Source organism: Bubalus bubalis, chromosome 20, assembly GCF_019923935.1.
Source record: "Bubalus bubalis isolate 160015118507 breed Murrah chromosome 20, NDDB_SH_1, whole genome shotgun sequence".
NCBI classification, from domain to species: domain Eukaryota; kingdom Metazoa; phylum Chordata; class Mammalia; order Artiodactyla; family Bovidae; genus Bubalus; species Bubalus bubalis.
The window spans coordinates 64,751,447-64,777,489 of record NC_059176.1 but is presented as its reverse complement, the minus strand read 5'-3'; the positions used below and the strand labels follow the sequence as shown (position 1 = coordinate 64,777,489).

The following is a 26,043-nucleotide window of genomic DNA, read 5'->3' as shown; positions in this document are numbered from 1 at the left end:
GAATAAAGTAAGCTCTTCTGTTCACCTTAGGAACATAAACAGAAACTTCACCTTTACACCCAGGTTAAGCAACACGGCGAAGGTGGAGCCTAGGACATGGGAAATTACAAGGGTGGCAAAGTATGTGGAATAAATGACATAATTAGAAACACTCTGCTCAGTTCTGTTTACATATATATTTGTTTTTAATGCTGTGGTTTTTTCAGTTTGAATCTGATTTTCTTAAGTTACACAGACAACACGTGTCCACTGTCACTGACACAAGAGCTGGGGGTTCTGGTCCAAACAAACTCTTAGAAGGACCTTATGGGAAAATATCAGTTAATGCATATGCATTTAATTTAATCTGCCAATTTCATTTAATTTCCCAAAATTGTAAAGAGAAGGGTTAACATTTATTTAAATTGAAAAAGACCAAAATGCTAATGATAAGTATTACTGATGGGCTGAGGGGAATTAGATAGGATTAGAAAAGATTTTTCTTTATTCCCTAAAGTCTCTGCAATGGAATTACATGACTTAATTTAAAATTTTAAAGAAATCAAATAAGTAATAAAAGAACACATTCTCATTGAAAAAAAATTAAATAGTAGAGAGATACATCATGTAAGGCAGAAACCCTCTTCCCCACCATGAAACGTCTTTTGTTAAAGGTAAATACATGTACTTTAATAGTAATTTTATTTTTACAAAAATACTACTAGAGTTTTATATTGAGAATTGGTGACCTTTGATTTAAACTTAGAGCAAGATAATTTATTTATACTATTTGAGATTATTCAATTATTTTTGCCTATTAATCAAACATTTCCATAATTATATTCTTTAATACAGTAAAACATCACAGTTCTAAATATTTTATTCATACACATTTAAAATTCATACTCAAAATACAACCCCCAAATATATTCTATTTCCATACAATATTAATGTAGCAGAGAACTAAAACTAGTAGGAAATTAATAGTAGAACATTAGAATGATTCAGTGTCAAAATTTTTTTAAATCCTTTTTGTTCTCTATTACAATGGGTGTAGTTATTTTCCTAGATAACAATGAAAATTCCATATATATATATATCAACAGGCATCCTACTTGCTTTTAAGATAAAGTTAATATGCTTAACAAAGAAGATAACTTAAAAAAAACAAGGAGAAGGGGAAGCCATTAGCATAGTTTTTTATTTTTAAGGTTTGATTAGTGTTGCTTGTTTGTTTTTGGGAAAGAGACAACCAGCAGTAAGTAGAAGTAGGAACTAGTGAGGGAAAGCTATAAATGTAGTGGATGACTAGCATTACGGATTTAGCACATAGACTTACTCGAGAATGCAAGAAATATTTCCAATAAGCTGTGACGATGACAAGTGATCATACTTCTGGTGGGTGATAAATGTTAATATTTATAAGGCCCAGTATTTAAATACGCTGGATATGGGCAGTAAACGAAAGTTCATTATGTGAAAAAGTATTTGTTAAAAATAGTCTAAAACATATGAAACCAGAACATCATTTAGGCTTTGATAGTCACTTTCAAGTTAATAATCTATTTACAAAAAAAAAAAAAAAAAATACTTTCAGTAACCCTGTATGTTTTACATATTCTGACATTTATAGGATAAATGTTTTTAGTTGCCAATAACTCAACCTCTAAATGTTATTTCTGTAATTCAGGTTTTAGAAAAATAAATTATTTTGACTATAGGAAAATGGGCAGGAATTATTCTTCTCTTTTATTTTGGGCAAGTACTGAAACGGAATTTCACAAATGTTACAGAATGATACCTGGTGACACAAGCCAAGCCGCTTACAGTAACAGTTCATCGTGGCTTCCCCATCCCAGTCCTCCTTTGTCTGCTGATTCTGAATCTGTGCTTCTTTATATCCTCACAAGGTATTCTTACCTTTTCTTCTAGAACAGAATTTGTTAAATCATTCCTCCTGACCCACAGTCAGACTAAAATTCTCTCTCTACTGCTGTTTTATTTTTCTGTGAATCTAGGCCAATGGAGAGGTAGTATGAAAGTGACTTTAATTCTATCAGTTCTAAATCAGTTTGTCTCTTACCTATGTATATTTATGATACTACTGTTTAATTCTCTCATCCCCATCAAGGAAAGCATGCATGACAGAAGACAAATGTTCTTTCTTGATTCAAAAATCTCTGGCATCTCCTGTGTATCCTAGAAAAGACACTACCATTTACATGAATACATGCTTTAAAAAAAATTACATTCACCTGCATCAATGGACTAGCAAAAAGTAAAAATATATCTAACAACCCAGAGTTCACTGCAGAATAAAGAGTAAATTCTAGACTGCGACTGACCTGGTCATAATTGTTCAATGGCTTTCCTGTGCCACTGTCCATCGAATCCCTATGTGGTCAAATCCTGGGGTCAGGGGCTGTCCCTCCCTGGAGCGGACACCCTCCTGGCACTGCAGGGGCCCATCCACCGCAGTCCTGGGCTCACCAGCCTTCAGTGAGAAGGATGCTTCTTTCTTTGTCAGCTGTCCCTCTAGGGTTTTAGCCTCAGCAGCACTTTTCATCTCTGGGTTGCATTACAGTGAAATCCAACCCTTTACTTCTTCAGGGAAGAGGCAGAGGTTGGGAGTGTGGAGGGCGACATGACCCCCAGGGTGACCCTCAGCAGTAATTCCTCACCGACTCCAGATGGCTGGGGGTCAGCTCCATCAAGCTGGGCCATCAGACCAGCATCAGAAACGAAAGCAAAGACAGAGGTGGCCTTGGCCAGAGGCCTGGCTCATGGCTCACACGGAGCAGATCTCCAGCCGTGCGGGCTGCACGTTTCTCACACCAACAAAGCCTCCCAGCACTGATCGGAAACTTCTCTGTGGATATTTTCACCAAATCCCTGAAATGAATTTTTGCTAATAAAAGGGGCTTGGGCAGTTATACCTACAAGCAGGCTGGACAGAGGGAAATCACACGTATAGTAGTGTGATTATCTTTAGAAATAAAAGATACAACTATTCATAAGACATCATGTTATGTCTACCTGATAGAGTGAAAAATTTAACAAGCTCTAACATTTACTGCTGGCCGGAGTGTGGTGGAATTGGTGCATTTGTCATGGGAAGCCTTACTGAGACAGGCTGGGACCTGGGACCCTTTACTGTAGTTCTGCAGTGCTTGCACCTAGACCAATGTCTCTTGGAGCTACAAAATACAAAGAAAATAAAGAGGCTGAAAGTAACTGATGCATGCCACACTTAGTGCAAATTATGGACAAAAAGATACAAAAAGACCGAAAAACAACAGCCACATCTGAAGAACAGGGAGTAAAAGCAGTGTACTGTACACACCCCTTGCACACACCACCAGGGAAGCAGTGGGCAAAATAAACTAAGCCACCCCTCCAGTCTGACCCCTGGACACACCACCACCTTCACCCCATGATAAGAACCAGCTCCCTCCTCATCCCTTCCCCCTCTAACCCCAGGGAGCAGAGCAAGCAAGGGAAACAGATGAGGGAAGCCAGGATGAAGACACTCCATGGTGACAGGCCAGCAAGCATCAGGGGTGAGAGTGATGGAGCAGGGCTCTGTGGCGCTGGGGCCCACAGAAGCCCCACGACTTTCCTTTCCACTTTCATACTTGAGATAGGCTGCATGCTTTGTCCCCCTAAAGTTCATGCTTTCATCCTGATGCCCAGTCTAAGGAGGTGGGTCTCTGGGAAATGACAGGCTCATCACTTGGTGTTATGGGCGTTATGAGCTAGCGTTATGGATTAGTGCCCCCCCAGAAGAGAGAGAGAGAGCTCACTCCTCTCTCCCATGCGAGGGCGCGGTGAGAAGGTGGCGTCTACAACCAGGAGGTGGGTCCTTGCCGAGAACAGAACCTGCCAGCACCTCATCCTGGACTTCCTGGCCTGTGGAGTGAGAAAGAAATGTCTACTGTTTAAGGCACCCAGCCTTTGGCAACTTTATAGCAGCCTGAGCCATCTAAAGTAGTAGAAGCGTTAGCCGCTCAGCAGTGCCCAACTCTTTGCGGCCCCATGGACTGTAGCCTGCCAAGCTCCTCTGTCCATGGAATTCTCCAGGCAAGAATACTGGAGTGGGTTGCCATTACCTTTTCTAGGGTATCTTCTTGACCCAGGTATCAAACCCAGGTCTCCTGCACTGCAGGTAGATTCTTTATCATCTGAGCCAGCTGGCCCAGTAGGACCTCAGGATACTTCAAAATGAGGAACTACCATGCAACCATTAATACTGATTACATGGAAAACTAAGTAAAAAAAAAAAAAAAAAACTACTTATATGATATTAAGCTAAAAGAGTAGAATATGGAGCAGATAGGAAAAAATGGGAAAATATATAACACAGAAAACAGGTTGGAATCATTTGAAAATACACAGTGAAAGTGAAAGAGTTTATTCCAGGCTTGTAGATGACGTCTTATTAAAATGCATTAAAATGCTTGGGGGGAAAAGGGAGATTTCTAATGAGCACAGGCTATTATTTCTGTTTATAAAAAGTTAGTCTGTGTTTTCCAAAATCTTTTCCTCTTTCTCATCAAATTTGTACTGATTTTGAAATTAAGAAAAGGCAAATGATAACATATGGGTCCAACACAGAGTTAACTCCTTTCAGATTTAATGAAGTAGTTCTTTGATGGTATTATTTAAACTAAAGTAGCTCTTGGGTACACCACGTCCTGACACGGTTGCCCTGGGAATAAAGAGAATAAGAACATTTTCTGGGACAATAATTGGCAAAGGTGTCATGGACTTTAAAAGAGAAAATAAAATGATCTGTGATAACATTTAGTAGATCATTAATTGATACTGATTATTAAGAACTGCCAAATGCTATAAGAAATACTCTACGTACATCCGCCTTCCTCCTAACACCCACGCAAGACAGGGGTTCTTACCACCACCTTTCACCAGGTGACCAGTGCTCTGAGTGATTAGATAAATCGCCTCCACCCCGCTTCTAAGAGCAGATAGGGACTTGAACCCTTGGCCCTGTCATCAAAGTCCAACTCCTCACCTCACAGGCTGAGTGCACCCAACCAAACGTGGGGCCATTGTTCAGAACATAATGTGCCAGGGAAACATGTGGGAACTAAAAGGTAAGATGATTGTCTTGTTGTTATTCTTGAGTCCCTCAGTTGTGTCAGACTCTTTGTGACTTCATGGACTGCAGCACACCAGGGCTCCCTGTCCTCCAGTATTTCCTGGAGTTTGCTGAAACTCATGTCCACAGAGTCAGTGATACCATCCAATCATGTCATCCTCTGTTGCCCCCTTCTGCCCTCAGTCTGTCCCAGCATCAGGGTCTTTTCCAATGAGTCAGCTCTTCATATCAGGTGGCCAAAGTGTTGGCGCTTCAGCTTCAGCATCAGTCCTTCCAATGAATATTCAGGGTTGATTTCCTCAAGGATTGATTGGTTTGATCTCTTTGTTATTCAAGGGACTTTCAAGAGTCTTCTCCAACATGATAATTCGAAAGCATCAGTTTTTTGGCACTCAGCCTTCTTCATAGTCCAACTCTCACATCCATACATGACTACTGGAAAAGCCATAGCTTTGACTAGATGGACCACTGTTGACAAAGTGGTGTCTCTGCTTTTTAATACACTGTCTAGGTGTCTCATAACTTTACTTCCAAGGAATAAGCATCTTTTAATTTCATGGCTGCAGTCACCGTCCACAGTGATTTTGGAGCCAAAGAAAATAAAATCTATCACTGTTTTCATTTTTTCCCCATCTAATTGCCATGAACTGATAGGACTGGATGCCATGATCTTTGTTCTTTGAATGTTGATATTTAATCCTGTTTTTTCATTCTCCTCTTTCATCTTCATCAAGAAGCTCTTTAGTTCCTCTTTGCTTTCTGTCATTAGGGTGGTATCATCTGCATATCTGAGGTTGTTGATATTTCGACTATTTTGATTCCAGCTTATGATTCATCCATCCTGGTATTTTACATGATACACTCCACATAGAAGTTAAATAAACAGGGTGACAACATATAGCCTTGATGGACTCCTTTTTCAATTTTGAACCAGTCCATTGTCCCAAGTCCAGTTCTAAGTGTTGTTTCTTGGCTTGCATACAGGTTTCTCAGGAGACAGGTAACGTTGTCTGGCATTCCCATCTCTTTAAGAATTTTCCCCAGTCTGTCATGATCCACACAGTCAATGGCTTTGGTGTAGTCAGTGAAGCAGAAGTAGATTTGTTCTGGAATTCCCTTGCTTTCTTCATGAGCCAACGAATGCTGGCAATTTGATCTCTGGTTCCTCTGCCTTTTCTAAGCTCCGCTTCTACATCTGAGAGTTCTCTGCTCATGTACAGCTGAAGCCTAGCTTGAAGAATTTTGAGCATTACCTTGCTAGCATGTTAAATGAGCTCAATTGTAAGGTAGTTTAAACATTCTTTGGCATTGCCCTTCTTTAGGATTGGAATGAAAACACATTTTCCAGTCCTGTGGCCACTGCTGAATTTTCCAAATTTGCTGACATACTGAGCACAGGACTTTAACAACATCATCTTTTAAGATTTTAAATAGTCGAGCTAGAATTCCATCACCTCCATTAGCTTTGTTCGTAGTAATGCCTCCTAAGGTCCACCTGGCTTTACACTCCAGGATGTCTGGCTCCATGTGAGTGACCACACCATCATGGATTGTTGTTGTTCAGTCACTCAGTCATGTCTGACTCTTTTTGACCCCATGAACTGAAGCATGTCAGGCTTCCCTGTCCTTCACCATCTCCCAAAGCTTGCTCACTCTCATGTCCATCGAGTCAGTGATGCCATCCAACCATCTCATCCTCTGATGAGAGATTCCTTCAATCTTTCCCAGCATCAGGGTCCTTTCTAATGACTCAGCTCTTTATATCAGGTGGCCAGGTATTGGAGCTTCAGCTTCAGTCCTTCCAATGAATATTCAGGATTGATTTCCTTTAGGATTGACTGGTTTGATCTCCTTGCTGTCCAAGGGGCTCTCAAGAGTCTTCTCCAACACCACAGTTTGAAAGCATCAATTTTTTGGTGCTCAGCCTTTTGTGATCCAACTCTCATATCCATACACGACTACTGGAAAAACTGTAGGTCTGACTATATGGACCTTTATCAGAAAAGTAATGTCTCTACTTTTTAATATGCTGTCTAAGGGGTCATAACTTTTCATCCAAGGAGCAAGGGTCTTTTAATTTCATGGCTGCAATCACCATCTGCAGTGATTTTGGAGCCAAACAAAATAAAGTCTCACTGTTTCCATTGTTTCCTCATCTATTTCCCATGAAGTGATGGAATAGGATGCCATGATCTTAGTTTTTTGAATGTTGAATTTTAAGCCAGATTTTCACTCTCCTCTTTCACTTCTATCAAGAGGATCTTTAGTTCCTCTTCACCTTCTGCCATAAGGGTGGTGTCATCTGCATATCTGAGGTTATTGATATTTCTCCCAACAATCTTGATTCCAGTTTGTGCTTCATCCAGCCTGGCATTTTGCATGATGTACTCTGCATATAAGTTAAATAAGTACGGTCACAATATATAGCCTCGATGCACTCCTTTCCCAATTTTGAACCAGTCCATTGTTTCATGTCTGGTTCTAACTGCTGCTTTTTGACATGCATATGTGTTTCTCAAGAGGCAGATCGGGTGGTCTGCTATTCCCATCTCTTTAAGAATTTTTCCCAGTTTGTTGTGATCCACACAGTCAAAGTCTTTGGCATAGTCAACAAAGAAGAAGTAGATATTTTTCTGGAACTCTCTTGCTTTTTCTATGATCCAATGGATATTGGCAATTTGGTGTCTGGTTCCTCTGGCCTTTCTAAATCCAGCTTGAACATCTGGAAGATCTTGATTCACATACATTTGAAGCCTCATTTGGAGAATTTTGAGCATTACTTTGCTAGCATGTGAGATGAGTGCAATAATGCAGTAGTTTGAACATTCTTTGGCATTGCCTTTCTTTGGGATTGGAATGAATGCTGACCTTTTCCAGTCCTGTGGCCACTGCTGAGTTTACCAATTGGCTGGCATATTGAGTGCAGATTTGAAATAGCTCAGCTGGAATTCCATCACCTCCACTAGCTTTGTTTGCAGTGATGCTTCCTAAGGCCCACTTGACTTCACACTCCAAGATGTCTGGCTCTAGGTGAGTGATCACACCATCGTGATTATCTGGGTCATGAAGATCTTTTTTGTATAGTTCTTCTGTGTATTCTTGCCACCTCTTCTTTATATTTTCTGCTTCTGTTAGGTCCATACCATTTCTGTCCTTATTGTGCCCATCTTTGCATGAAATGTTCCCTTGATATCTCTAATTTTCTTGAATAGATCTCTAGTCTTTCCCATTCTATTTTTTTCCTTTATTTCTTCACATTGTTCACTTAGGAAGGCTTTCTTATCTCTCCTTGCTAGTCTTTGGAACTCTGTATTCAGATGGGTATATCTTTCATTTTCTCCTTTGCCTTTTGCTTTTCTTCTTTCCTCAGCTATTTGTAATTCTTCTTCAAACAACCACTTTGCCTTTTTGCATGTCTTTTTCTTGGAGATGGCTTTGATCACCGCCTCCTGTACAATGTTACACACCTCCATCTATCAGATCTAATCCCTTGAATCTATTTGTCACTTCCGCTGTATAATCGTAAGGGATTTGTTTTAGATCATACCTGAATGGCCTAGTGGTTTTCCCTACTTTCTTCCATTTAAGTCTGAATTTGGCAATTTGGGTCATTACAATCTTTTTTTGTATAGTTCTTCTGTATATTCTTGCCACCTCTTCTTAATCTCTTCTTTTTTTTCTGTTAGATCTTTACCATTTCTGTCCTTTATTGTGATTCTGTCTTATTAGATGAAAAACCAGAGAGGAAATGGAAACCAATTCATCCACGAATTCAGCAGCAGTTGAAAAGAGACACAGAAATACAGACCTACAAAGATGAATTTTTTCCAACATTGAGTCCTCTTCTGAAAATTAATTTATTGCTCACTCATTTTATAAATATTTAATACCTACAATGTGCTGAGCTAGAGCCTGGGGACACACATTGATGAGACAGGTTGGAAAAGCTAGAGTGTGGAGCTGTATTCTTTCCAGATTTTACTTTAAAAAAAAAATAATTGAAGTATGGTTGATTTGGGTTTCCCTGGTGGCTCAGACAGTAAAGAATCCACCTGCGATGTAGGAGATCTGGGTTCGATCAGTGGGTTGGGACGATCCCCTGGAGGAGGGCATGGCAACCCACTCCAGTACTCTTGCCTGTAGAATCCCCATGGACAGAGGAGTCCCTGGGGTCACAAATAGTTGGACACAACTGAGTGACTAAGCACAGAATTTTGCATAGAATTTAAATAAGCAGGGTGACAACATACAGCCTTGTAATACTCCTTTCCCAATTTGGAACCAGTCCATTCTTCCATGTCCGCTTCTAACTGCTGCTGCTTGACCTGCATACAGGTTTCTCAGAAGGCAAGTAAGGTTATCTGGTATTCCCATCTCTTTAAGAATTTTTCTACAGTTTGTTGTGATCCACACAGTTAAAGGCTTTAGCTTAGTCAGTGAAGCAGAAGTAGATATTTTTTCTGGAATTCCCTTGCTTTTTCTATGATCCAACGGATACTAGCAATTTAATCTCTGGTTCCTTTGCCTTTTCTAAAGCCAGCTTGTACATCTAGAAGCTCTTGGTTCATGTACTGCTGAAGCCTAGCTTGAAGGATTTTGAACATTACCTTGCTGGTATGTGAAATGAGTACAATTATGTGGTAGTTTGAACATTCTTTGGCATGGCCCTGCTTTGCTAGTGGGAATGCAAAATGGCACAGCCTCCATGGAGGGAAATTACCAATACCTAGCAAAATTACATGTGCATTTTCCCTCTTAGCCCAGCACTCTGTATTTTAGAAATGTATGCAAAAGATATGAGACAAAAATACAAAATCATGTCTAGTATTACATTGTTATTGCAGGGGAAAAAATCTAGATGTCCATCTATAGAGAACCAGCTACAGAAACTATGGAACATCCATACAATAGAGTCCTATGAAGCAGTAAGAAGGAAAGAGAAAGAGTTCTCTATACTGGGGAGTCATCTCCTATTGCTCTGTGATTCTCAGGGCAGCTCCCATTATCCCTCCCCAGGGTAGGGCACAGGACATGCCAGCCTCCAGTGACCCTGTGTGCTGGGTCTGCTCACCCCATCCTAGAGCTGGGAAGGCAGACTAGCTCAGCAGAGGGCAAGTGCGGAATCTGCATTGCGTCCCCAAGAGGCAGCTCGGCACAGTGCAGCAGAAGGAAGTACAGCACTTGTGCTTGGCTTGAGTCTGACCAGAAAGCGATACTGGTTCCGGGAAGAAGGAGAGGCCCCTCCCTTCATCCCAGCACCTGTGCCCGCCTAGGGGTTACTGCCAAGGACCCTCCTCGTGCCCATCTGTAGTCTCAGAGCGTCCGGAAGTACTGATGGTGGGGAGGGAAGCTGCAAGCAGATGTCTTGTCTCCATCTCCTCATCCTCCTACGTAGCATCTGGATGGCCTTACTGGTGCAGGGCAGGCAGGGCAGGGTGCTGCGGTGTCTTTACCAGAAAGGGCAGGAGCAGGGCAGGCAGACAGAAACAGACTCTCACTAAGACAAGACAAGCTGACTCTGGGGGAAATGCCTGGGAGGTCTCTTGAGAGAACAAGATTAGAGACTGAGGACAGAGGCTGCACTTTGTGAACTTCTGGGAAAGATCTGGGCAAAGGAGTTCAGAGGTTTGGCCGTGTGCTTTAAATGGAATTCCTTGTGGATGTCCTTTCAAAAAACTTAAGATCTAAGCTGCTTTATGATTTTAAGATTCCAGGCTGGAGTTTCCTTGGAATGTGGAGGCCATGAGTGATTTCCCTGGATCTCACATAAATATTTATTTCTCCTTTTCTCCCTTTTTAATGAATGAATTATACTACGATTATGTTCTGCAACTTGCTTCTCTCACTTGGAAGTTCTGTGTCGGCACTCCAAGACCCAGCACAGCTGTTGTCATGGCAGCCCTTTGTCTTCATTGATGGATATTTAGGGCAGGTCTAGTTTTGTGTAACCCCCTCCACTGCTGCACTGAATATCCTTATGTGTGCATTTCTCACACATAACCTGAACTGTCTCCCCAGGTTAAATTCCTAGCAGTAGAAGAAGCAGAGGATATAGTAGGCCTTGATTTTTATAAAGATTACCAATTTGCTTTTCCAAAAGTTGCATCAATTATGTCCTTACTTATCAACCCAATATTAGTTTAAAATAAAATATGAAAAACAGAGCAAAACGTATCTTTGCTGTCTTAAATGATATCAAAATTCCTGATTGTTTACAATCTGCAAAGCAAAATAACATATTTCAAAATTGGTTTTGGTTTCAATTTCTTCTCATATGAATGACATTCAATATATTTTCACATTGATCCATCATTTCTATCTTTTTCAATGAATTAATAAACTCTCTAAATCTCTTCTTTGGTTCGTTTGAAATTGGGCTATTCTTTCTATCACTGATTTACCAGTGCTCTTTGCAGTATATGTTGAAAACAGTTTTGACCTGTTTGTTGGTTGTCACTTCTATTTCTGCAGAATAGTTCTAATTGTTAGGTAATTATTTTATTAATTTTCTCCTTTATGGTATCTGGGTTCTGTACCATGCTTAGGAAAAAGTCCCTCCTCACTTCCAAATTATATTATCATTTTCCTAGACTTTTAGTGGTATTCATTTCTATGTTTAAATATTTGATTCATCTGACACTGATTTTGGTGTGGAAGTGAGGAAGTAATATGTTATTTTTGTCCTATTACCAAGCAAACTTTCTTTTCTGGACAAATTTGAAATCCTAAATAGTAAAGCAAAACTAATGTGCATTTGGCCTATTTGTTGAGTTGTGGCTCTAACCCATTGCTTTTCTTGTCCTTTCCCTCTCTAGTCTCCAACACGTTTCATTACAATGGCTTTGTAATAATTCTAACATTTGGTACTCTTTCTTTCAACTGACCTCCTTCTCATTTGAATTTTCTTGGCTATTCTCATGTTTATTTTTCTACATAGAATTTACTTCTCTATGTTCTAAAAGAATCTTGTTTGTATTTTAATTGAAATTGCACTGAATTATAAAATCAACATGTAGAGAACCAATATATTTATAATGTTGTCTCTCTATATAAGAGGATGATATACTGAAGTATAGTTGACTTCCCTCGTATAGTTGGACTTCCCTCGTAGCTCAGTTGGTAAAGAATCTGCCTGCAGTAGAGGAGACGTGGGTTCGATCCCTGGGTCGAGAAGATCCCCTGGAGAAAGAAATGGCAACCCACTCCAGTATTCTTGCCTGGAGAATCCCATGGACAGAGGAGCCTGGCAGGCTACAGTCCATGGGGTCGCAAGAGTAGGACACAACTTAGTGACTAAAGAGACAGAGAGATAGTTGACTTATAGTATTACATTGGCATCAGGTGTACAATATAGTGGTTTGATACTTTCATAAATTATACTCTAAAGTTATTAAAAATATATTATATTCCCTGTGCTATATATTGTATCCTTGTACCTTATTTATTTTATACCTAGTAGTTTGCACTTTTTCCTTCCCTTCCTTGATCTTGTCTCCTTCCCTGTCTCTTTCCCCTCTGGTAATCACTAGCTTGTTCTCTATAGCTATGAGTCTCTTTCTGTCTTTTTATATTCACATGCTTATTTTTTAAGACTCTACATATAAGTGAAAACATAGTTTCTGTCTTTCTCTGTTAGACTTATTTCACTTAGCATAATACCCTTCAGGTCCATCCATGTGGTTATAAAGAGCAAAATTTCATTCTTTATTACAGTTGAGTAATATTCCATTGTGTGTGTATATATATGTTGTTGTTATTCAGTTGCTAAGTCATGTCCAACTCTCTGTGACCCCATGGACTGCAGCATGCCAGAATTCCCTGTCCTCCAGTATCTCCCTGAGTTTACTAAAACTCATGTCCATTGAGTCAGTGATACCATCCAACCATGTCATCCTCTGTTGCCTCCTTCTCCTCCTGCCCTCAATCTTTCCCAGCATCAGGGTCTTTTCTAATGAGCTGGCTTTTCACATAGGTGGCCAATGTTTTGGAGTGTCAGCTTCAGCATCAGTCCTTCCAGTTAATATTCAGGGTTGATTTCCTTTAGGATTGACTGGTTTGATCTTGCTGTCCAAGGGACTCTCAAGAGTCTTCTCCAGCATCGCAGTTTGAAAGCATCAATTCTTCAGTGGCCAGCCTTCTTTATGGTCCAACTCTCACATTCATACTGACATCTGAATACTGGAAAACCACAGCTTTGACTATTGAGGACCTTTGTCAGAAAAAGTAAAGTCTTTGCTTTTAATACCGTTTGTCTAGGTTTTTCCCAGCTTTTCTTCCAAGGAGCAAGCATCATGGCTGAAGTCACTGTCCACAGTGATTTTGCAGCCCAAGAAAATAAAGTTTGTCACTGTTTCCATTTTTTCCCTATCTATTTGCCATGAAGTGATGGAACCAGATGCCATGATCTTTGTTTCTTGAATGCTGAGTTTTAAGGTAGCTTTTTCACTCTCCTCTTTTACCCTTATCAAGAGGGTCTTTAGTTCCTCTTCACTTTCTGCCATCAAAGTGGTGTCATCTGCATATGATAGGTTGTTGATATTTCTCCCCGCAATCTTGATTCCAGCTTGTGGTTCATCCATCCTGGCATTTTGCATGATGTACTCTGCATAGAAGTTAAATAAGAAGGGTGACAACATATAGCCCTGACTAACTCCTTTCCCAGTTTTGAACCAGTCTGTTTTTCCATGTGTAGTTCTAAGTGTTGCTTCTTGTCTTGCATACAGGTTTCTCAGGAGACAGTTAAGTTGGTCCGGTGTTCTCATCTCTTTGAGAATTTTCCACAATTTGTTGTGATCTACACAGTTAAAGGCTTTAGCATAGTCAGTGAAGCAGAAGTAGATGTTTTTCTGGAATTCCCTTCCTTTTCCTATGATCCAGCAGATGTAGGCAATTTGATCTCTGGTTCCTCTGCCTTTTCTAAATGCAGCTGGTACAACCAGAAATTCTTAACTCACATACTACTGAAGCCTCGTTTGAAGGATTTTGAGCATAATCTTGCTAGCATGTGAACATTTTTTGGCATTGGCCTTCTTTGGGATTAGGGCTCCCAACATGGCTCAGTGGTAAAATAATCTGCCTGGCAATGCAGGAAACACAGAGAAATGGGTTTGATCCCTGGGTAGGGAAGATCCCCTGAAGTAGGAAGTGGCAATCCACTGCAGTATTTGCCTTGAAAATTCCATGGACAGGAGAGGCTGGCAGACTAGACTATGGGGTCACAAAGAGTTAGACACAACTGAGCAACTGAGCATGCATGCATTCTTTGATATTGGAATGAAAACTGACCTTTTCCAGTCCTGTGGTTCATGCTGAGTTTTCCAAATTGACTGGCATGTTTAATGAAGCACTTTAACAGCATTATCTTTTAGGATTTTAAATAGCTCAGCTGGAATTCCATCACCTCCACTAGCTTTGTTCATAGTAATGCTTCCTAAGGCCCACTTGACTTCACACTCTAGGATGTCTGCTTCTGGGTAAGTGACCACACCATCGTGGTTATCTGGGTCATTAAGACCTTTTTTGTACATTGTATTCTTGTCACCTCTTCTTCATATCTTCTGCTTCTGTTAGGTCCTTGCCATTTCTGAATTTTATTGTGCCCATCTCTGCATGAAATATCCCCTTGGTATTTCTAATTTTCTTGAAGAGATCTCTAGTCTTTTCCATTCTATTGTTTTCCTCTATTTCTTTGCATTGTTCAAGTAGGAAGTATCTCTCCTTCCTATTCTCTAGAACTCTGCATTCAGTTGGGAATATCTTTCCCTTTATCATTTGCCTTTTGCTTTTCTCCTTTTCTCAGCTATTTGTAAGGCCTCCTCAGACAACCACTTTGCCTTCTTGCATTTATTCTCGAGGATGGTATTGGTCACTACCTCGTGTACAATGTTACGAACCTCCATCCATAGTTCTTCAGGGATTCTGTCTACCAGATCTAATCCTCTGAATTTATTCATCTCCTCCACTGTATAATCATAAAGGATTTGATTTAGGTCATACCTGAATGGTCTAGTGGTCTTCCCCGTGTTTCTGTGTTTAGTCACTCACTCATGTCCAACTATTTGAGACTCCATGGACTATAGCATGCCAGGCTCCCCCATTCATGGGGGTTCTCCAGGCAAGAATACTGGAATGTGCTATGGATAGATCAACTAAACAGAAAATTAGCAAGAAAACACAAACTTTAAATGATACAATGCACCAGTTAGACCTAATTGATATCTATAGGACATTTCACCCTAAAACAATGAATTTCACCTTTTTCTCAAGTGCACACAGAACCTTCTCCAGGACAGATCACATCCTGGGCCATAAATCTAGCCTTGGTAAATTAAAAAAATTGAAAACATCTCAAGCATCTTTTCTGGTCACAATGCTGTAAGATTAGATGTCAACTACTGGAAAAAAACTGTTAAAAATACAAACATATGGAGGCTAAACAACACACTTTTGAATACCAACAAATCACAGAAGAAATAAAAAAAAGAAATCAAAATATGCATAGAAATGAATGAAAATGAAAACACAACAACCCCAAACCTATGGGATTCAGTAAAAGCAGTCCTAAGAGGAAGGTTCATAGCAATACAAGCCCACCTCAAGAAACAGGAGAGAAATCAAATAAATAACCTAACTCTACACCTAAAGCAACTAGAAAAGGAAGAAATGAAGAACCCCAGGGTTAGTAGAAGGAAAGAAATCACAAAAATTAGGGCAGAAACAAATGCAATAGAAACAAAAGAGACCATAGCAAAAATCAACAAAGCTAAAAGCTGGTTCTTCAAGAAGATAAATAAGATAGACAAACCATTAGCCAGACTCATCAAGAAACAAAGGGAGAAGAATCAAATCAACAAAATTAGAAATGAAAATGGAGAAATCACAACACAGAAATACAAAGGATAATAAGAGACTACTATCAGCAACTATATACCAATAAAATGGACAACTTGGAAGAAATACATGAATTCTTAGAAAAGTATAACTTTTCAAAACTGAACCAGGAAGAAATAGAAAATCTTAACAGACCCATCACAAGCACAGAAATCAAAACCATAATCAGAAATCTTCCAACAAAGAAAAGCCCAGGACCAAATGGCTTCACAGTTGAATTCTAACAAAAATTTAGAGAAGAGCTAACACTTATCCTACTCAAAGTCTTCCAGAAAATTGCAGAGGAAGGTAAACTTCCAAACTCATTCTATGAGGTCACCATCACTCTAATACCAAAACCAGACAAAGATGTCACAAAAAAAGAAAACTACAGGCCAATATCACTGATGAACAGAGATACAAAAATCCTTAACAAAATTCTAGCAAACAGAATCCAACAACATATTTAAAAGATCATACATCATGACCAAGTGGGTTTTATCCCAGGGATGCAAGGATTCTTCAATATTCACAAATCAATCAATGTGATACACCACATTAACAAATTCAAAGATAAAAACCATATGATTATCTCAATAGATGCAAAGATAGCCTTTGATAAAATTCAACATCCATTTATTATAAAAACCTCCAGAAAGCAGGCATAGAAGGAACATACCTCAACATAATAAAAGCCATATATAATAAACCCACAGTAAACATTATCCTCAGTGGTGAAAAATTGAAAGCATTCCCCCTAAAGTCAGGGGCAAGACAAGGGTGCACATTCTCACCACTATAATTCAACATAATTTTGGAAGTTTTGGCCACAGCAATCAGAGCAGAAACAGAAATAAAAGGAATCCAGATTGGAAAAGAAGAAGTAAAACTCTCACTGTTTGCAGATGACATGATCCTCTACATAGAAAACCCTAAAGACACCACAGAAAATTACTAGAGACAGTCAATGAATATAGTAAAGTCGCAGGATATAAAATTAACACACAGAAATCCCTTGCATTCCTATACACTAACAATGAGAAAACAGAAAGAGAAATTAAGGAAACAATTCCATTAGCCACTGCAAAAAAAGAATAAAATACTTAGGAAGAAATCTACCTAAAGAAATGAAAGACCTATATATAGAAAACTATAAAACACTGATGAAAGAAAGAAGACACAAATAGATGGAGAAATATACCATGTTCATGGATCGGAAGAATCAATATGGTGAAAATGAGTATACTACCCAGAGCAATCTATAGATTCAATGCAATCCCTATCAAGCTACCAATAGTATTTTTCAGAGAATTAGAACAAATAATTTCACAATTTGTATGGAAATACAAAAAAACCTAGAATAGCCAAAGCAATTTTGAGAAAGAAGAATGGAACTGGAGGAATCAACCTGCCTGACTTCAGACTATACTACAAAGCTACAGTCATCAAGACAGTATGGTACTGGCACAAAGCAGAAACATAGATTAATGGAACAAAATGGAAAGCCCAGAGATAAATCCACACACCTATGGACACCTTATCTTTGACAAAGGAGGCAAGAATATACAACGGAGAAAAGATAATCTCTTCAACAAGTGGTGCTGGGAAAACTGGTCAACCACTTGTAAAAGAATGAAACTAGAACACTTTCTAACACCATACACAAAAATAAACTCAAAATGGATTAAAGATCTAAATTTAAGACCAGAAACTATAAAACTTCTAGAGGAAAACATAAGCAAAACACTCTCTGACATAAATCATAGCAGGATCCTCTATGACCCACCTCTCAGAGTAATGGAAATAAAAGCAAAAATAAACAAATGAGACCTAATTAAACTTAAAAGCTTTTGCACAATGAAGGAAACTATAAGCAAGGTGAAAAAACAGCCTTCAGAATGGGAGAAAATAATAGCAAATGAAGCAACTGACAAAGAATTAATCTCAAAAATATACAAGCAACTCCTGCAGCTCAATTCCAGAAAAATAAACGACCCAATCAAAAATGGGCCAAGGAACTAAACAGACATTTCTCCAAAGAAGACATACAGATGGCTAACAAACACATGAAAAGATGCTCAACATCACTCATTATCAGAGAAATGCAAATCAAAACCACAATGAGGTACCATCTCACACCAGATAGAATGGCTGCTATCCAAAAGTCTACAAACAATAAATGCTGGAGAGGGTACAGAGAAAAAGAAACCCTCTTACACTGTTGGTGGGAATGCAAACTAGTACAGCCACTATGGAGAACAGCGTGGAGATTCCTTAAAAAAATGAAATAGAACTGTCATACGACTCAGCAATCCCACTGCTGGGCATACACACCAAGGAAACCAGAATTGAAAAAGACACGTGTACCCCAATGTTCATTGCAGCACTGTTTACAATAGCCAGGACATGGAAGCAACCTAGATGTCCATCAGCAGATGAGTGGATAAGAAAGCTGTGGTACATACACACAATGGAATATTCCTCAGCTATTAAAAAGAATGCATTTGAATCAGTTCTAATGAGGTGGATGAAACTGGAGCCTATTATACATAGCAAAGTAAGTCAGAAAGAAAAACACCAATACAGTATATTAATGCTTATATATGGAATTTAGAAAGATGGTAATGATGATCCTATATGTGAGACAGCAAAAGAGACACAGATGTAAGAACAGTCTATTAGACTCTGTGGGAGAAGGCGAGGGTGGGATGATTTGAGAGAATAGCATTGAAACATGTATATTATCATATGTGAAACAGATCACCAGTCCAAGTTCGAGGCATGAGACAGGGTGCTCAGGGCTGGTGCACTGGGATGACCCTGAGGGATGGGATGGGGAGGGAGGTGGGAGGGGGGTTCAGGATGGGAAACACATGTACACCCGTGGAGGATTCATATCAATGTATGGCAAAACCAACACAATATTGTAAAGTAATTAGCCTCCAATTAAAATTAAAAAAGACATCTCCCAAACAGAAAAATAAATAAATAAAATATATGTAAATCTGTAGTATATTAAAAAAAAAAAGAATATTGGAGTGTATTGCCATACCCTCCTCCAGGGGATTTTCCCAACCTCGGGATTGAACTCAGGTCTCCCAAATTGCAGGTGGATTCTTTACTGTCTGAGCCACCAGGGAAACCCAATGGTCTTCCCGACTTTTTTCAATTTGAGCCTGAATTTTGCTAGAAGAAGTCATGGTCTCAGTCACAGTCAGCTCCTGGTCTTGTTTTTACTGACTGTATAAAGCTTCTCCATCTTTAGCTGAAAGAATATAATCAATCTGATTTTGGTGTTGACCATCTGGTGATGTCCATGTGTAGAGTCTTCTTTTGTGTTGTTGGAAGAGGGTGTTTGCTATGACCAGTGAGTTCTCTTGGCAAAGCTCTGTTAACCTTTGCCCTGCTTCATTTTGTACTCCAAAGCCAAACTTGCCTGTTAAATCCAGGTATCTCTTGACTTCCTACTTTTGCATTCCAGTCTCCTATGATGAAAAGGACATCTTTTTTTGTGTGTTAGTTCTAGAAGGTCTTGTAGGTCTTCACAGAACTGTTCAGCTTCTTCGGCATTAGTGGTTGGGGCACAGACTTGGATTACTGTGATGTTGAATGGTTTGCTTTGGAAACGAACTGAGATCATTCTGTTGGTTTTGAAGTTGCACCCAAATACTGCATTTCAGACTCTTTTGTTGACTTTGAGAGCTACTCCATTTCTTCTAAGGGATGTTTGCCCACAGTAGTAGATATAATGGTCATCTCAGTTAAATTCATCCATTCCTGTCCATTTTAGTTCACTGATTCCTAAAATGTCAATGTTTACTCTTACCATCTCGTGTTTGACCATGTCCGATTTACCTTGATTCATGGGCCTAACATTCTAGGTTCCTATGCAATACTGTTCTTTACAGTATCAGATTTTACTTTCTCCACCAGACACATCCACAACTGTGGTCTCTTTTTGCCTTTTCATTTTGTTCATGGGGTTCTCAAGGCAAGAATTAACATATATGTATCTCATCTTCTTTATTCATTCATCTTCTGATGGACACTTAAGTTGTTTTCATATATTGGTCATTGTAAATAATGTTGCAGTGAACATTGGAGTACATATATCTATTTGAATTTTCTTTTTGATATAAATCTATTTTGAATAAATCTATTCATTTTCTTTGGATATAAACCCAGGAGTGAAATGGCTGGATCATATGGCAGTTCTATTTCCAATTTCTTAGGAAACTCTATACTGTTTCCATAGTGTTTATACCAATTTACACTCTCACCAACAATGCATCAGGGTTCCTTTTTCTCCACATTCTAGCCAATATTTATTATTTGTAGACATTTTGATGATAGCCATTCTGACAGGTGTGAGGTGATATCTCATTGTGGTTTCAATTTGCATTTCCCTGATGATCAGTGATGTTGAGCATATTTTCATGTGCCTGTTGGCCATCTGTATGTCTTTTTGGAAAAATGTCTGTTTAGGTCCTCTGTCCATTTTTAAATCAGATTTTCTTTTTGTATTGAATCCTATGAGTTCTTTATACACTTTGGATATTTAGCCCTTATTAGATTTACTTAAACCTAAACGCATGCATACATGCTAAGTCTCTTCAGTCGTGTCCAACTCTGTGCGACCCCATGGACAGCAGCCTACCAGGCTCCTCTGTCCATGGAATTCTCCAGGCAAGAGCACTGGAGTGGGTTGCCATTTCCTTCTCCATTAAATCTAATTATTTAACCTAAATCTTAAAGGTTCCTTTATATGGCCCTGTATATTTATCATTACTTTCCCAAGACAGTGTACATTTAATTTATATTAATTCAATAATTAAGAAAAAAGCAAAACATTTCTACTGATAGCCCCTTGGACATTCAAAGTTCTCATTTCAATTCTTCAGAGCTTGTAGGTGAGACTGGATAGGGTATTTAGTTACCCACTACATACAATGTCAATGCAAAGAGCTCCCAGGAAAGATAAAGAAAGACCAAAAAGGTCCTAGAGGTTGATAAGGAAAAGATATGAAGAGAGAGCTCAAAAAAAGTAAATATAACCAGCTCTCACACACACTAAAACATGCTAAGTCTCACTCATCTTAAGATAAATGCATATCAAAACTATACTGAGACATCTTTTTTCACATAGCAGATTAGGAAAAATCAAAAATTTGATAACACTGTAGTCAGGCCTATAGCGAAACAGGCAAGCACATACACTGTGGAGGCAAACAGGAAAAACTCCCATGGAGGGTGATTTGGAAGCATATGTTCTCTGGCCTGTTGGGGCTTCCCAGGTGGTGCTAGTGGTCAAAGAACCCACCAGCCGATGCAGGTACATGTAAGAGACACAGTTTTCATCCCTGGGTCAGGAAGATCCCCTGAAGGAAGGCACAGCAACCCACTCCAGTATTCTTGCCTGGGGAATCCCATGGACGAGAATCCCATGGACGGGGGAGCCTGGCGGGCTACAGTCCATAGGATAGAACAGAGTCAGACACGACTGAAGTGACTTATCACACACGCACGCACACATTCTTTGGCCCATTACTTTGAGAATTTACTGTGTAGATATACTTTTATATGTGTGAAAAGACATCAACAGCATTATTCATTATATACCTAAATATTAATAGCCCAAATGTCCATTAGAGGGGAATGCTTACTGAGGTATAATACAATAAATAAATACATAAACTGAGCTACAATACAATAGATGCTATGCATTTGTCAAAAGAATGATGATGAATGTGTAAAAGAAAGAGGCAAAGTGCAGAACGGTGTGTGTGATCAGCTACCCACTGTGTAAAAGAGGGAAAATATGAGTCTACATTTGTTTTGCTTGTATACATACAAAGACATTCTGGAAGGATGTAAAAACCAAAGAATTGTAAATTGTCACTATGGTTGTTGAGTAGTATGACTGTATTCAAACAACTAAAGTTTTAGGATCTTGGCAAGGAAAAAGACATGAAGTCATTCACTCTGCCTTTTCCTCTGCATGTCTTCAGGCAGAGATACACACCCTCGAATTCAAACAACAAAAATTGACTCCAGCTGATTTGCCTCAAAACTGAGACTGCCATCTGCCTTCTAAATCTCAAAGCAGGCACACACAAAAAAGCAAAAAGCCAGGATAAGGGGTTCTCTGTAGCTCACAGAGTTATGAGTTGATGTATTTAACACGTGGATTTGAAGGGAACCCCACGGGTGATTACAAAGCGGCCTCTGAAAAGTTAAAAGCAAGCACCACAAATATATCTGCCTAAAAGATAATGCTTAACAGAAGCAAATGCCTGCAGCCTCACCCTTTTGCCCTGAGACAAAAATGCAGAGATTTTCAGTCTGAGTAAGAGTTTACATTCCTGGGCACCCCATTCCTCTGTGGCTAGGTTTGTAGCCTGTGGCTGAGTTGGACACAGTTGCTCTGTGATTGTCATATTCACTATTTTCCTCTATGGAAATGTCCACTCAATGGACATTCCTTTATGGAAATGTCCAATGTAGTACAAACTTCTTTGGTTAATACAACCCTCACCAGACAACAATATGGCCCTTGATGTTTATGAGTGCTGTTCTGATTATTAAAGCAAGAAATGCCACGACTCCTCAGAAATCACAAACATGCCAAGAAGCCTGGGTTCTGCTACTGTGGCCCTTTGCCCACCAAAACCTGACTCAGCCATCACTATTTCTCTGAGTTCAAGGCACTCCTTATGGATAGCTTTTGGCTGAACATTTAGGATACTCATGAATATTAGAACTTCGAGCTTTAGTAAAAGACATACAGGTTTTGTAATCTGGCCAAAAAAAAAAAAAGCATTCTGAAGATAAGGTGAGGAAAGATTTCGACTTCAATGAAAATACTTTCAACTAAAACTTTAATTAAAGTTTTAATTAAACAATTTTGAAGATTAAATTGGGGTCATCACATTTCAGTGATAAACACATTTTGAAAATGAGGACTCGTCAAGTTTTAAATTCCATGCCTTTTATAGCTTCAAGCCTCCAAAATCCAAGATCCCCATTTTTAAGGACCTCCTCATTTTTATCAGTATAATAATATCATCATTTTCACTAACAGAAACAGGATCCAGCTGAGGCTATATGATTTACTGAGGATTTACCAAGTATGCATACTTAGCAAACAGATTCTAACCATTTCTGTGTTACAGATGAGGACTGGGGTACAGAAAGATCAGGATTTGAACCTGGCTCCTTCCAACTGCAAAGTCCACAATTTTAACACCATCACTCAGTTTCTCCTAAGGTTGTGCAAATTGCACACCTGGGAAATGCCAAGGAGAGGCTGGAAGATAAGATCCAGACAGTAGGCTGAGCCCTGACTGTAGCTACAAACTCCTATACAGAACAAATTCAACAAGCCATGTGAACACAGAAAACAAGGAGACCTAAGAGGGCCAGAAACCATTGTGCAAGAGGTGAGCAAGGTTCAGGAGTGCTGCAAGGCTGCATGGAGTGCATCCAGGAAGTAAGGCCTCCAAAGCCACCAGCAGGGGTACTGCGCAGAGGGAAAGCCCACAGGAAGCCCTTCTCCAGTCTGCGCCAGGCAGCACAGGGCCAAGGTTCCTGTCCCTTGTGTGCTAGAGACGAAGTGTGAAACCTCACACTTGGTGGTCCTGGTGGCTGACACTCAGGAGGTGTGTGTAGCCCCCACCCAGAAGACATACACCCAGGTGTACCCCCAGGGCAACCTGCTACAGTCTCCCTGCCCAACTCTCTGCAGCCTGCATTAACAAAAATGGCCTTCACAGACAGTTTTGGGGAATCCCAGATACAAAGATCAACATCCAACCACATACCCACAAACATTTGAGGAAGATTAACATCATAAAGGAGAAGCACCCAACTCTGAGAACCGCGCCTCCAAGCAAGGCAGCTGCAGATAGGCAAGAAGAGACCCCTCCCCACTCCCATCTCCCCCACACGCAAAGCTAGATTAAGTTCCCTGCTATTAAGCCAATGACCTAATGCCCCTGGGGGCATGTTGACTGCCCCCCGCCACCACCACCACCACCACCCAGGGCAGGAGAGGATGAGGCATATTCCACTACAGCTCTCCCTTGGGCCTTAGAGTCTCCAAGGGGAAGTGAGCAGTTGACAGTGACAATGCTTGGGCAAGGCAGGGTCTTACCAGATCTGAGAACCTGCACCTCTTGCTTTCCCCTTACATTACAGCTCAGTGAGAAAACCTACACAAATAACCCAGTCACCGAGATAAGGGGGTGTGGGCAAACTTTGGACTGGCTGATGATTAAACTTGTTATTGGCAACCACTACTCTCATCTGGGAGTCAGTGCCTGAGCTCCCCTAAGCAGGATCTCGGGCTCTAGCTTTCCAGAATCTGGGGGGGCCATATCCACCTAGAAACAGTGTTATATAGCAAGAACAAGCCCTCAAAATAAATATGACTGACGTCTTAGAGAGATACAAGGGGACACAGCATCCATATCAAAGAACTGGCTGAAAAGCTGGGAAATTAAAGTGAAAGAGGTGATCTATAAAACACAAAAGGTTTGCTACAGAGCATAATGGACAGAGCCAGAGGACAAATCAGCAATGTGGAAGACCAAGCAGAGACTGCAGTACCAAGACACAGAGAAGTTAAAGCACAAACAAAAACTGGAGAGACAGGGAAGATGCTCTGGGTAAGCTTCAGGCTCTGCCCGCTGAGAATGGGGTCGGGGGACGGGATGCCCCAGAGAGCCAACCTGAAGAGCAAAAGTTAAAATTTTGCATAACCTTCTCCTTCTCCTCCTGCCTCTGTAACTCGGCCTGCCCCTTGTAAATTCTAGATCACGTAGGTCATGTAATCTCAGAAAGCAGGGCTTACAATCCTAGGAACTGAAGTTTATCTCACTCACCCTTGTCCTGCTCTTTGCAACTGCCGAGCCCCTGCAAACCTGCTTAATCATGCCTGTCCGTGTAAAGGACAGGTACCCCCTTGCTCATCTTGACTGCTGTTCCCGCACATGCGAAATCCCTTAGTTTAAACCAGCCTATTAACAGCTAGTGTTGTCCACTGCAGTCTGTCCATAAAAACTCTGTAACCCCTTTGTTCGGGGCTCAGAGCTTGGAGTGTTAACTCCTCTGGGCTGGCTGGCGTAATAAACCTGAGTTCTCCAACTCTCCAAATATGATGCTTGGTTTCTCGAGTACTGGTTTCTGCGAGAAACCCACAGCAGCAGGGACAGGGAGGGTGGGAGGCTGTTCTCTCCTTGGGCCCAGGCGGCCATGGCCTAATGGTTAGTCCACAGACTAAGGAGTTCTGCTTGGTGACACCCGAGGGAAATGTGTTGTGGGCTACCTCTCTTGAAAGCAGTGGGATGGTTAGCGCAGATTAAAATGGAGTCCAAGGCCGAGATACTTAGTTATTTCAAGGAAGGGATTAAGGGATGCCAGTCAGCCTAGGCAGTGGAGCCAGAGGCAGCAAAGACGGGACTGGCCTCAGCAGCACTGATTTCCCACCAGAGCAGCCCACACGAATATCTGAGAGTCAGCTCCCCGATGCTAGAAGTAAGCAAGCATAGTCTGAACAAATAATCAGAGGATTTGAGCCTCAGATCCAGGTTAATGGTAAAAGCCCCATCAGACCCAGAGCTTCCGCTGCGGGCAGGTCTTCACCGGCAGGAAGCACAGCTGTGTCAACCGCTCCCACACAGATGGACGCTGCTGTCACTTCTCCCAAGACCTGGGCTGCCACTCAGCCTCCTTCCCCTTCACCTCCCAGCGAGGGGCTCTTGACTGGACACTGGCCGCTCCCTGGCGGCCCACGGCTGCTCCTGCAGCCAGATCCCTTCCTGGCAAGGCCCTGTCCTCCCAGCATGCATGAACAGGACACCGAGTCCAGGAAGAGCTCCAAGGCGTGCGTGGGCAGTTACGCTCGGAAAGGCACCCAAACCAGGGATCTGCCCCTTGGAGGATTTCCTCCCGAGGCTCACTGAGGAAGCATGCAGCCACACAAGAGGCACTTCCTATTTAGGCTATTTCTATTTCTGGAAGGCAGACAAATCTGCTTGGCTCTTCCATTAAGAAGTTATTTTCAACACAGATTTGAA

The 26,043-nt window shown here is 40.6% G+C and overlaps 1 protein-coding gene across 4 annotated transcripts in view; it reads right to left on the bottom strand.

The window, feature by feature from the left end:
* Positions 1–26,043, bottom strand: part of LRRK1 (leucine rich repeat kinase 1) — a 134,714-nt gene that overhangs the window by 96,872 nt on the left and 11,799 nt on the right. The window contains exon 1 of one of the 4 annotated variants that reach the window (XM_025271634.3): positions 24,120–24,198. The exons of the other annotated variants lie outside the window; for them this stretch is intronic. The gene's annotated coding sequence lies outside the window, so the exon portion shown is untranslated. Of the gene's footprint in view, positions 1–24,119; positions 24,199–26,043 lie in introns of those variants that run through there. 4 annotated transcript variants of the gene reach the window in all.